This window comes from Megascapheus bottae, chromosome 5, assembly GCF_031878675.1.
Source record: "Megascapheus bottae isolate mThoBot1 chromosome 5, mThoBot2.hap1, whole genome shotgun sequence".
Classification (NCBI taxonomy): Eukaryota; Metazoa; Chordata; class Mammalia; order Rodentia; family Geomyidae; genus Megascapheus; species Megascapheus bottae.
Genome location: NC_143513.1, coordinates 35,780,448 through 35,793,859, shown reverse-complemented (window position 1 = coordinate 35,793,859; position 13,412 = coordinate 35,780,448).

Sequence of the window (13,412 nt, the reverse complement as noted above, 5' to 3'; positions counted from 1 at the left end):
CGGCACCAAGATGGCTGCCTGAGAGATTGATTAAACAAGTTAACTAACTCATCAGCCCCTAAGGACATTAGTGTTTAATAAAAAAGATTAATAATACCATTCCAGAGCCTGTGTTTGGCCCTGAGAATACTCTCCTTTCATATTCACAGAAACGAAGAGACCCTATTGGACAATCATCGTGGGACTTCTCCTCATCATTGGCCTTTTAACTATCACATCTGTTCCTGTGTTTTGGTGTTTGGCTGATTTAGGCTATTAGAGAACTAGGACATGAGTGGTGCTGCTTTTGGCATTGTATGAGATAAGATCAGGATACCTTCGCAGTGTTGCTAATTGTTACCATTGGACCATGTATTTTTAATAGAATTATAGCCTTTGTAAAATAACAGATTGATACCCTGGCGGCGAGGCCTATTCAGGTACATTTTCACTGCCTACATCTAGCCGATTTGGCTGAGGACGGGCATGAGGATCATGAGGCCCCTAGAGGAACCGTAATCCCCACCCAAGGGATACGCACCTGCAGTTGACAGGTGTAGGCATCTGCGTGAGGTGCAGCTAAGACTGCAAGGAGACGGCCTAAAAATAAAACGGCCATCAGTCTCGGGGTCTCCTGTGGACATGCCCAATAGCATGGAGGTTGGCACCTATTAAAACCCTCCCCCCACAAAAAGATGCTTGGCCTCAGCTAAAAGACAGACACATCAGCCAGTGTGTCTTGCTTCTTGCTCAACATGGCCTCCTCCTAGGGATCAGGGCCTCTGTCCCCCCTCTCAGATTAATGCCTACCATAATTAAGATATTGCCTAAATCCTCGCCCCTCACTTATTTTAAGGTTTAGGGAGGAGATGTCGGGAACATTCTCCCCCTCCCTGAATTCTTAGCATAAGAATGTGACTGCACAGTTCCTTGCTCTAAGGGCAACATTTTGTAATTAGGTCACTAAGCAACACATGCCTGCTTGTATTGATATGCAAACATCCTACCACTTGACCTCCTACCCTGAGCAGTACCCCAACCCCCTCTTGCCTCTCCTGAAGAGGCATATAAACCCCTGTGTGAAAAATAAAATTCGCAGCTTGATCAGAAGGCTTGTCTTGCTGCCTTCTTTGTGTCTCCTGTCCCTCTCATTCCTTCCTTTAGGTTCTTGGCCCTAGTTGATGTCTCGCTGGACGGGACACTTGATTATTGTCTTTTAAAGAATTTTAAAGAAAAAAAGAAAAGATCTTTCACTTCTATTAATAATATCATCTCCAATATTATTAACAGTTTAAATATTGTGTATATACTTACATTTCTTTTCTTTCTTTTTTTTTTTGTGGGTCATGGGGCTTGAACTCTGGGCCTGGGCACTGTCCCTGAGGTCTTCAGCTCAAGGCTATCACCTTACCCCTAGGCCTGGGTGTTGTAGTGAGCTCTACAGCTCAAGGCTACCGCTCTACCCTTGAGCCAAGCCCCACTTCCATTTTCTAGAAGTTAATTGGAGATAAGAGTCTTAGGTCCTTTTGTGCCCAGGCTGGCTTTGAACCCTGATTCTCAGATCTCAGCCTCCTGAGTAAGCTAGGGTTACAGGTATGAGCCACTGCGCCTGGCTTATACTTACATTTCGTAAATGTATATGTCTCTCCTGTTTTTATTTTGTAATTTTTCATCTGTGATTTGGTATTTTTTTAGTTAATATTGGAAAGCATTTGATTATTAGTAGTGTTTGTAATGTTTATTTATTTATAGAATAAGTGTTCTATTTCCATATTTTCTTTATTTAAAACAAAATTATTCTTTTGGTTGACTTTTCTTTCTTTTTTTCCATTTCACAATTGCTGCATCCTAGTGTTATAACTTCCATGTTAGTGATATTTTTTTCCTGGTTGTAGGCCTGGTTAAGGCCTCATCCTTGATCACAACTTGAGCCACATATCTTGTCTGGCATTTTGCTGATTAATTGGAAATACATTCTCATAGGATTTTCCATCTACTCTAATTTCTGCAATCATCCTGTTATCAGCCCCTGGAGCCAGTTCAAAGTTACTGACTTATTTTCCCTAAATTGTGTTTGGTCTACTTGTAAATCATCAAAGATGATGTTTCTTTTACATTTGTTGATGTTTTAAGCACTTTTTTTTTTTTGCCAGTTCTGGGCTTGAGCTCAGGGGCTGAGCACTGTCCTTGGATTTTCTCAAGGCTAGAGCTCTACCACTTGAGCCTCAGCACCACTTTTGGCTTTTTTCTATGTTTGTGATACCGAGGAATTGAACCCGGGTCTTCTTGCATGCTAGGCAAGCATTCTACCACTAGGCCAAATTCCCGGCCCCTTTTAAGCACTTCTTTTGATTCTATATAGTCTCCATGTCTCTTGTTAAGATCTATCTACATTACATTTGTTCTCCATTTCTCATTAAGTCACGGTTTCTTTCTAATAGGCATATGTTGGAAAAAGTTTGAGTTCACATCAAAACTGAGAGGAAAGTGCAGATACTTCCCACATACCTTTGTCCCCCAGATTCACACAAATAGGAATTATACTTGGTGCTAAATATTCTCTCAGTTGGGGGTAGTAGAACACACCTATAATATGAAAATTTAGACAGGCTGAAAGATTTGAAGCCAGTTTGGGTCACATAGTGAGTTTCACAAGCAACTGGGTTATATAAGGTCTTGACTTCCCCAAAACAAAATAGTCCCTTGTCAAATAATTAAATATTCTGAGTTCTATTTCATCTGGTTGTTTTCTCTGTCTTCTGGAATGGAGATGTCATTTTTATTTTGATTGTTGTAAATCTTCTAATGCCTCATAAATTTTAGTTGAACATCAAAATGTGTTGCATTGAGTAGTAGGAAGTAAAGAAATTGGGTTTTAGTGTGAGGCCTACCATATATACAAGGGCATGTTCACATTGTGTTGTGTTTCATACTTACTGAAGATACATATTCTTAGATCTTCAGTTCTGTCTTTTGTCCCCCATTTATTAATCTCACCTTCTGAATTGTAGGTTCTACTTTTCCTGGAAAGTTTGCCCTTGCATAGTTTGCAATAGTGATGCATTATTATACTTTGACCCTACGGATACTGTTATAAGAAGAGAAAATATGTTCTACAATTTTATGGCTAATTCTATCATTGTGGGATTCATGTACACAGCTCATGGGTAATTTTAAGCATTTTTCTTTCCCAGAGGGGACAGAAAGTCTAGAAAAGAATGAAGCAGGAGAAACGCTCTATCTGTAGGCAAGAAAGTGATCTGGCAAGGTCTTTTCTCCTGGAGAGGAGAACATTGTTACTGAAACTGGCTTGTATTTTAAAATAATTATCCCCCCCCATACCTTGTTACATCTGTAGAGGATCATTTTGGGGTCTTCATCATTCTGTGAGCCTGACCAGGTATCTAAAGGTAAAAGTTGAGAAAGTGTGAGAATATTTTTACAACCACATTCATGTGGGGAGCCGGAGCAGCCAAGACGGCGCCTGTCCCCTGCCTCGCTCATTGTATACAAACTTCTTAGTTCCCCTTATCTGGTGTGTGAGTGCAGAGCCTTTGCTCGTTCCAGTCTGCGCGTATGACGTCAGAGGCCTGACCAATCCCGAGTTTTAAAATGACCTTAGCAACAGAGCAGCCAATGGAAAAAGTCCCACGTTCCTTGATTGTTTATAAGCAGTTGCATTTCCCTGCCCCGCGCCCCTCCGCTTCAGCTTTCCCTTTAAACGAGTTGCTCTTCATTAAAAGCGTGATCCAAGAAGCATCCTCGGGTGGTGTCCGTTCTTCCCTGCTGGTCAGGGGTGCCGGGCGCCGCACATTCACAAGAGCTTATGGTAGTCACCTTCCAGCACCTGGTATGCTCTTTGGTTAACACACTATTTATTCCAATTTTCATTTCTTGCACTACTTTGAACTGTGAATCATCTCTAAAGGAGATAGAGACCTACTTGCATGAGTAAATGAATTATATTGAGAGATAAGAAACAAAAACTTTGCCAAAGCATTACATACACTGTAATCTGTAAACTGTAAGACCAATATTGAATAATAGCGAATGATTTTCCACTAAATCATGTACTTAGCAAACACTCTTAATATCAGTTTTAACCTATGCTTAGTTTTAGTTACAGTAATTAAGATGTGTTTCTTACTGTGGATGGTATCAAATTGAATTAACAAAAACCATCCAGTAAGTAAATATAAATAGAGGTGAATTCTGTGTTGAATCGTAGTCCCAAATGAGCCAGTATTTTAAAGAACAACAGATGATAATAATACCTAAATTTAATTTAGACCATGTTGTTCATTTTTCTTTTAAATGCTCACTCATCTCATAAAGATAGGTTCCAGTGTTTTAAAAACATGTTTCTTCACTTGATTCCTTCCCATTTTACTTCCATGTGTACTAAATCAAAACTTCCGTGAGCCCAGGCCAAAAAATTTCTAAAAGTCATGTTGATCCTTGGGAGATGAATAAAAGACAGAGAGTATTATCTAATTACACTTATAATTAGATTATACATTGTGGTTTTTTATTAGACTTCCTGGTTATTTCTAATGCTAGAAAAGAATTAGTACTCTGGGGATTTGTAGTTAAATTTACTGTTTTCAGATTGCAATAATTTATATGTAACAGATACACGTAAATGACCTTACATACAGATACTTTAAAAGGATTCAGAATTGGAAGATAAAGAAAATAACATAGGAGTACACATCTTTGAAGCAATTTTCACGCTCTTGTTCATTCTGTTTGGGATCATTAGGTCTTGTTATTTGATACTATTAATAAAAAGATTAAAGAGTACTTTTAGTGTGGTTGTATATATTTCCAAAAGCATCTGGTATTTAAATCTCAAAAGACATCTGGAAATCTTAATTATTTTTGAATAATCTAGTCCGTATAGCAATTTCTAAAAGTCATGTTCCTCTTGGTTTAAACTTAGGATAGGGGCTTCTCAAAGTAAAAAAAGAAATGATGTGCATACATATCATATTCTATGTGGAATACTTGTTATTTGTTTCAGATTTTTAGTCAAACATACTCCCTGACTACTTTATAAAAATATGAGGTTAAATGGTTAAATTAAAATGGTTAAAATTAAATAGTTAAAATTAAAATTAAAATGGTTAAATTGGTTTTCATGAAAAGGCTATATAAAAATAATATGCATATATTATTGAAAGAGTAAAAATCATTATGACAATAAAGCTTGTTATAACTTCAGGAGACATATGAGCATCAGGATCACATTTGTGATTGTGAAAATTGCAAATGACACAATGCATTATGAGTTATATAAAGAGCAAAGAGAAATTGAAAACACTTTCTGTTCATGCAAGTATTATAGGGACTTTTGCCAAAGTATTTTAAAATATCATTTATGTAATAACAGGCAACAGAATTAATGTTATTACTTCATTTTAGTATATGAAGATCTTGTTTATAATTACTCAGTGATTTATTTATGACTGAATAGTAATATTTCTGGGAGTCAAACATTACGGCACTCCAGAGATTCCCTAATAGTCACCACTACTTTTGGTGTATTCTTGCAAGCCTCAATGGTTATGGGGCTGGTAGCCTAGGCAGATTGTGAATGAGAACTCATAGCCTGAAGGGCATGAAATTAGTCTCAGTTTACACTTTTATTATTTTGAAAAGACTATGAAATATCCGTGAAGATTTTTTTCTAAAGAATTATGTCTTGTTTATATCATGTATTCATATATCCAGCAAATATGCAGTTATGTAGGTTCACAGTTGAAAAGACATTGTGAAAATGGCCTACTTTGTTCTTTCATACAGTTTTAAATTTTAAGGAAGTATATTATATAAATGTTCCCATTACAATAGCTGATTGTGGAATTTATGATTTAGAAGAAATCATGCAGCCTATTTTTAGATTTTGGTAGGCTCTGTATGACTGATTCCAAATTGACTTGATTTCTATTGACTCCCAGAATGGGGAATGAAATACTTTGATTTTCCTGATTCATTTTCCAGTCCACAATTACCAGGTATAAACCCCTTAACGTGCGTCATCATTTTTTGACTATTTGCCAGGAAACACAGCAAAGCAGCCAGAATGCGTATATTCTACTCTCCTCTTTCGGGAAGCAATGTGTTCTTAGTGGATCTTTGTGATTGCATGCATGGATTGAGACTGAACTTAGAAAGTCATATTGTTTGAAAACCAGCAAAGTTACTATATTCTTTCATTTTTTTTTTGAGCACTGTCCTTGGATTTTTCTCAAGACTAGAGCTCTACCACTTGAGCCTCAGCACCACTTCCACTTTTCTATGTATGTGGTACCGAGGAATCAAACCCGGGTCTTCATGCATGCTAGGCAAAGCACTCTACCACTAGGCCAAATTCCCAGCCCCTGCCAGATTTTTTAATCATGATCACTGTTGTGATTTAAGACAGAATATTTTGATGCCAGTTATAATGGTCATTTCCTATAAAGTATTTTTGCATAAGTGGATTTTACTTTATAGCCATAGGATAATGTTTGCCAAACTTGAACAGTATTACAACATACTGGTTGATTGAACCAAGATTTGTTTGTTTGTGTACTGTGGGGTCTTTGTTACTTTTTGTTTGTTTTTGTTTTTGTTATTAATGAAGCTTGAACTCAGTGGCTCATGTTTTCACCTGGCTTTTTTTGCTTATGACTAACTCCAGTACTTGAACATATGATTTAATTGCTGTTTAAATTGGAGATGGAATCTCATGGACTTTTCACACCTGAGCTGACTTTGAACTTGAATCCAGTTGATATTATCTCCTAGAGTGGCAGGCAATGTTAAAAAGTGAATAAGACACAAATACTTTGTATATGTGAATAAAGGTAGCAAAATGAAACAAGGAAAAGCTGTTGAATGATAGAGGAGAGCAGGGTTGGGGAAAGTGAGAATAAACCAGAGGACAATCTTATTAAAGTACTTCAGATGCATATGTCAAATATCAAGGAGAAACCCCTTTGAATGATTAATATACACTAAAAAGAGAGGTGGGAATGTAAAATGGGTCCTATAATTGAATGAAGATATTAGGGGGTACAGAGGGTGAATTCAGAGGGTGAATGAGTATGAATATGGTCCATATATTTTATGTAAATGTGTGCTAATAAGAGAATGAAGCTCACTAAAAGTAATTTGAAAGGAAAAGGGAGGAAGAGGGGAATGACAGAAAGGGTAAACTGTCAATACATATGGTATGAATATATAGATATAACAAAATGAAATACCCTAGTATTACAAATACTAAACAATAAAACACGTAAATTTTTTGATTCAATAGCAAAACGTTTGGCATTACTTATGATCTCTTTTCCAGAAAACAGACAAGTTTTTATGTGATTAATTTGGTCGTGTTAGCTATAGAGATCTTTACTAATAACATAGTATAAGGTAAAAAACTATTCTATTCAAATCTATTCAATCTATTCACTTGAAAGTGAAAAAATAGTTTCATCGACTATTTTCACTAATTAGTGTGATGATTTATGGTCACGTTATGTGAAAAGAAAAACATTTTTCATGTTACCACACACCTGAAAATTAGTCAGTTACAGTATTAGAGACAATAATGGAGAGTGCCCATACAAATATTTCTACTCTTAATAAGTGTGACAAATTAATTATTTCAGTTACAGAAATACTATGTGAAAATGTCTTTGCTTTAGTATGCTATATCAAAAGAGATTGGTCAATCAGACTGAGAAATACTGGTTCTGGATATCCGGGCTGATTTATTTAAAAACTAGAGTGGAAAAAAAATGCTAGTGCTGTAACAGTTGTAGGAATACATACTGGAGTGATTTTCTTTGGGGCATAGGACTGTCATTATGGCCTCCTTTTTATCCTTTCACCTGCTCATGTGGCATGCACATGTAGGGTGAAAGAAATATTGTTAGATTCCATTCACTGAGGCATTTGTGTCTGAACCAACTCTGAGCATACTGTGTAACTGGCTTCTTCTTATAATACCAGTCTGACCTACAGTAGCCCCTTCACTGACATTCACATAACATTTCTGCAGTTACATCCTTTTTGTGGTATGCAACTAATGTCAACATGGATTTGAGTATTTCATCGTTGAGTTAAATGGGTTTAAAATGTCACGTAAAACATTTAGTTTTAAATCTCATTAAAAACTCCTTACAATATTTTAAGCATCAAAATATACCAATATTATAAAATACAAAATTTTCACACAAAGATCATCATGGAATTTAAATTTTCTTTTATGAACTTCATGATAAAACTATTTCTTTACATACCATTAAGCGACTGTTCTAAGGAAGACAACTTAAGATGTTTTTCACTTGTCACATACTTCAGTTTCTGTCCAATTTATTTCATTTGTTTTTACTAGAGTATAAATTACCTTAAAATGCCAAATTTTAGATAAAAGATGTTATTTTTTGATGTCATATGCTTCACTGGTGACTTTAGTCTTATGGATATGATTATAGGAAGATTATGTGTGTTTAATTTGGATTATGTGTGCTTATGTGTGCTTATATGGATGGATTATATGTGTTTGAATAAATTAATGTCCTTAAAATGTTTATCCCTGATCATTACAACATGTTAAATGTTTCTATAGTATTTATACACTAAAATCCTTAAGTCTTTTAATTCATTTCCATTTAAAACTATAATTTTACAGTTTTTACACTCATTTTGTAAAAAAGAATTGCCATTTACAGGTGAAACGGAAGCAAAAAATGCCTTTTAGTCTAGAACGTCATCAGAATTTGTTATTTCAAACATGACATCTTTAAAGATGATGACACTCATAGTATCTGCCTCTCTACATATTTTGAGTAAAATAAATGTGATGAATAGAATGCAGAACAAAACAATGTCTAAGTGAAAACTCAAAGTCTTTGCCCTCTGTAAAAGCAAGTACTATTAGTCATAAAAAAACAGTTTTATAGTTTGGATCTGCAATATTCCCCAAAGGCTCATGAGCTAAAGGCTTGGTTACCTGGCTTTAACACTATGATGATGTGGTGGAAAGTTTAAGGTAGGTCATTGGTTCATGATATTGAAGAAGAAATGAAGACTCTGACCTCCTTTTGTCTCTCTTGTTATTCTTTGGCTACCATGAATATGAACTTCTCTGCCAATTACCTCTGTGTAGTTCTGTGGCACAATAGGTCCAAACCATGAGGCTCAAGTGAGTGTCGAATGAAATTATGAGCCAAAATAAAAATTTCTTCTTTAAAAATTGGTTATCTTAAGCTGGACATTGTGACGTATGCTTGTAATACTAACTTCTTGGGAGGGTGAAAAATAGTATTTGTAGGCCAGCCTGGCAAAGCTAGCATGAGGCTTCTGAAAAGCACACTAAAAGCAAAAGAACTGGAGATGTGGCAAATTAGGAGAGGAGTTACCTAATAAGTTCAAGTTCCTAAACTCAATCTCTTGTAACATGCTCTGTCTCTCTGTCTCTGTCTTTGTCTCTCTCTGTCTCCCTCTCTGTCTCTCTCTCTGTCTCTCTCCCTCTCTCTCCCTCTCCCTCTCTTTCTGTCGCAGTCTGTCTGTCTGTCTCTGTCTCTGTCTCTCTGTCTCTGTCTCTGTCTCTCTTTCTCTCTCACTCTCTCACTCACGCACACATATATATGCACATGAACGCACAAAGTTGATTATCTGTTATTTTGTTCTAGTGACTTAGAAATCAGACTCCTTCACCATGATTTTGGTTTGTGCCATTGGGTCATTACCCTAACATAACCCTATAATGCAGATGGTAACATCACAAAAGAAATACAAAGCCTACAGAAATTGTAAAACCTTTCCAAGCTCCCTTAGTGTAGGTTTCAAACCAGTTGCATTTGCCTCTTGATTTTTCTGCTGATAATTCACATTGTATTCCAAAAGAATAACTGGATTTTTTTTGCCATCCTGGGCTTCAAGTCAGGGCCTGGGCACTGTCGGTGAGCTTTGTCAAGGTTAGAGCTCTATCATTTGAGCACAGCACCACTTCTGCCTTTTTCTGTTTATGTGGTAACCAAGGAATCAAACCCAGGGCAAAATTCCCTGCCCCCAATTGGTATTTTTAAAGTGAATATTCAACTAAATTGGCTTTCCAACTTGTGAATTAAAGTGGAAAGAATGAGTGATAGTTTAGTCAAAATACACACTGTGCTCTAGTAAGAACCTATTTCTTATAATTTCACCCCTTTATAATGGCATACAAGAGCTATATGTGACACAAGTATATACCTTTTTTAATACAAGTCTATGAAAAAGCAAATGTATTTTTTGATAGACTATTTTCTAGTGGTCTAAATGTTATAGTTTTCATATACACATATACAAATATGAATATGACTGCCCCTAACATCCAAATCTGAGACCACTTAAGACACCAATCAAACATCATCTCAATTCTTAGTTTCTTAGAAATAAAGGGAGCCCAGTAGCTTAGACTACCTAAAAGAAAAGCCACTGAAATTTGTTCAACTCTAATTTTCCACCCCAGGTCCACCAACTGGGTTTTTCCCATTGCATTTACATTTTAATCTCCTCTTCCTACACAAGAGTAATTTAGAGACTGCTTGGCATATGAAATTTTTACCCTTGTTCTTTCAATACATGTGCCTATTTTTTATTTTCTCCAAGACTCTAAAAATACTGCAATGATAACATTTCTATGCCACCTGTTGCTGGAATTATAACACATATTCTATGTCACCAAAATTATCTGCCTTTAGACTTTATATTACTAGTTTAAGACTCTACTACACAGGCTCCCAAAATGTACTCTACTCTGAACATAATGTAAATTTCCTTTCACCAAATTATGGGAAGATAAAATGAACAATTTTCTGTAATTTTTTGCTTTCCACACAGTAAAATACAATATTAAACACATGTTTTGTGGAAAATCATATATTACTGTGATTTACATAATTTTGCTTTATTATAGGTAAATGACAATTATAGTCTCAAATTCTTAGCAAATCCTCAATTGATTAAATTTTGTGAGCTCTTCTTTCTGACAGAGAAAAAGACAAAATAAATGCCATGTACTATTTATGAAAGCAATAATGAAAAACTGGGTTAATCTTTTATATGTTATACTGGAAAATAGTGGTTTTTAACTTAATAAAGTTAACAATCCCATGAGTTAAAAAAAAAACAAAAGGACTTATTACTGTGCCTAGAATATATTTTTTCAGTAAAGATGGAATTTAATAATTATAACTATTCAAATGTGTATAAATGACTCGCACAATGCCATAGAACTTTGGAGATACAAAACAAAAATATCTTTGAATTAACATCTTAAATGTAAAGTTAACATTAGCTTGTGATATTTTTGTTAATTGTAGTATCACTATTTAAAACAAAAATTAAAATAAGTGAAATATTATAGTTTTCTTTTTGTATATAAGCCAAAAGCCAGGTAAAGATAATCCAGTCACAGAATTGAGACAAAAATAGCATATTTATTATATACTTAGCTTTCCTGTGAATAAAAAAAAAAGATAGTTTTTTCATACAATACCAATGCTTTATTATGAGTGTTGTAAGGAAAAAATAGCCATGACGTTTTGAATAATAAATAGTGATAGGAAAATTTTGACATTTTACTCTGTCTTAATATTAACAGAACCTTATAATAACAGAACTTTTTATTTTTCCTCACCTTGCTGGTTTGAGTACATTAAAATAAGTTTTGTTCTCACTCCATAAAATTATTTTCAATGATTCCACAATAAAAGAATATACCACAACCTCAAAAAAAATCAAAAAGCAACCAACACATTTGGTTTTTTTTGTGCCTATAATACTGGAAATAAATGCATGACCATCTCTTAAGTTTTAGCCTCAAAGAATTGGATTATGCATTAAAGTTTTCCTCTTTTCCTTTGGTAGTCACAAATTTGAGAAGGATCTGTAACAATAATGATGACATCTGGAAGATATTTTTAGCAATAGAAAAAGCCAAAAGTCAGTGGAATGCATCATGTGGATAAAATATTATGTTAGATATGTGGTTAGTATTTAAATGCCCTTTGGCAGTTGATGCCTTTCTTGTGTATGCAATGTTAGAGGGCTAACACTAATACTGAACTGACATTTCCAAATATTGGTGTTTGGGAAGCCATCATCAGATGTCATTACTTTCAAAGATTTTAAGTAGATGGCACTGTATAGGATGGAAGGCATTTCCAAATTTACTTTGTTTTATTGTATTGTGGAATTCAGCCTACTGAGTATCTATACATAATATAGTAATATTTAAAGAATTGGTGGGTAAATAATTCAAGAAATAGATATTTTTGTTAGGAAACTCAACTATAGGATATTAGAATGAGTAGACCATGAAGAAATAAAAAACAGACTTGTATGAGCTAGCATTTTTAATATATAAAAGATTCATTGTCCAAGGGGGAGGGGGGACAGATGGCATTTCACATTAAGAATACAATTTATTCTACCTCTTTGAAGGCCCCAGTCTTTCATCTTTCATTTCCTTTGGACATTTTTACCATCTTATCATAGAGTCCTTTATATACCTCTTATCCTTTCCATCTTCTACCCTCTCTGTGTGACTGCATGTGTATGTGTACATATATATGCATATATATATGCACGTATATATTAAAGTATCTTCTTTTAGTCAGCCTATTCTTTATCTATTCTACATTTTATATATAAATAAATTGAAACGGATTATGAAAAATTCTCAGACTCAAGCAGGCACAAAGATATTCTGTACTTCTAATTGTAAATAGTTGTTTAAATTTTCAGTTAACTTTCCTTATCTCTAAATTGAGTTAAATGTTATCTTTGTGTTTCATCATTTTCCTTTCTCTTCTTCACAATTGATTAATTACTACACAATCTTGGAACTTCACTTTCTCACAGTTTTTGTATTCTCTCAATAAAGGCTAGCCATGCCAGAGAGTACATCTTCCCAGATAGCACTCAGAAGTATCACTGCAGGTCAAGGATATCCAGACTGTTTAGTATTCAGTGAAGAATTCTGAACAATGCTTTTAACTCTTCTGTAGTTTACATCTTCTTTTTGACCATTGAGTAGCATTCTCAGGAAAGATTTAAACTTCCTGAATTATTATTCCTTGACCAAAATATCAAATAATTCTAATTTTTAAAAAGTGGAGAACACCCCTCAAACAAAAGGAAAAACAGAACACACAACTTAAAGGTGATAATGTACTGTTACCAATATTCTTGAATAAGCAATAAACATTAAGCTCTAATCAACTGAATGGATGCTTTAAAATGAATGCTAAGACAACATATTGCCCCAATTTCTTCCACACTAGAGATTCTAAATATGTCTTCAAAGTGGCATAAAGGAAGTGAGAAATTTGACATTCATCCAAGGAAATGAGGTAGAGGATGAGGGAGAATGAAGGAAGTACTAGACATAAAAATGAACA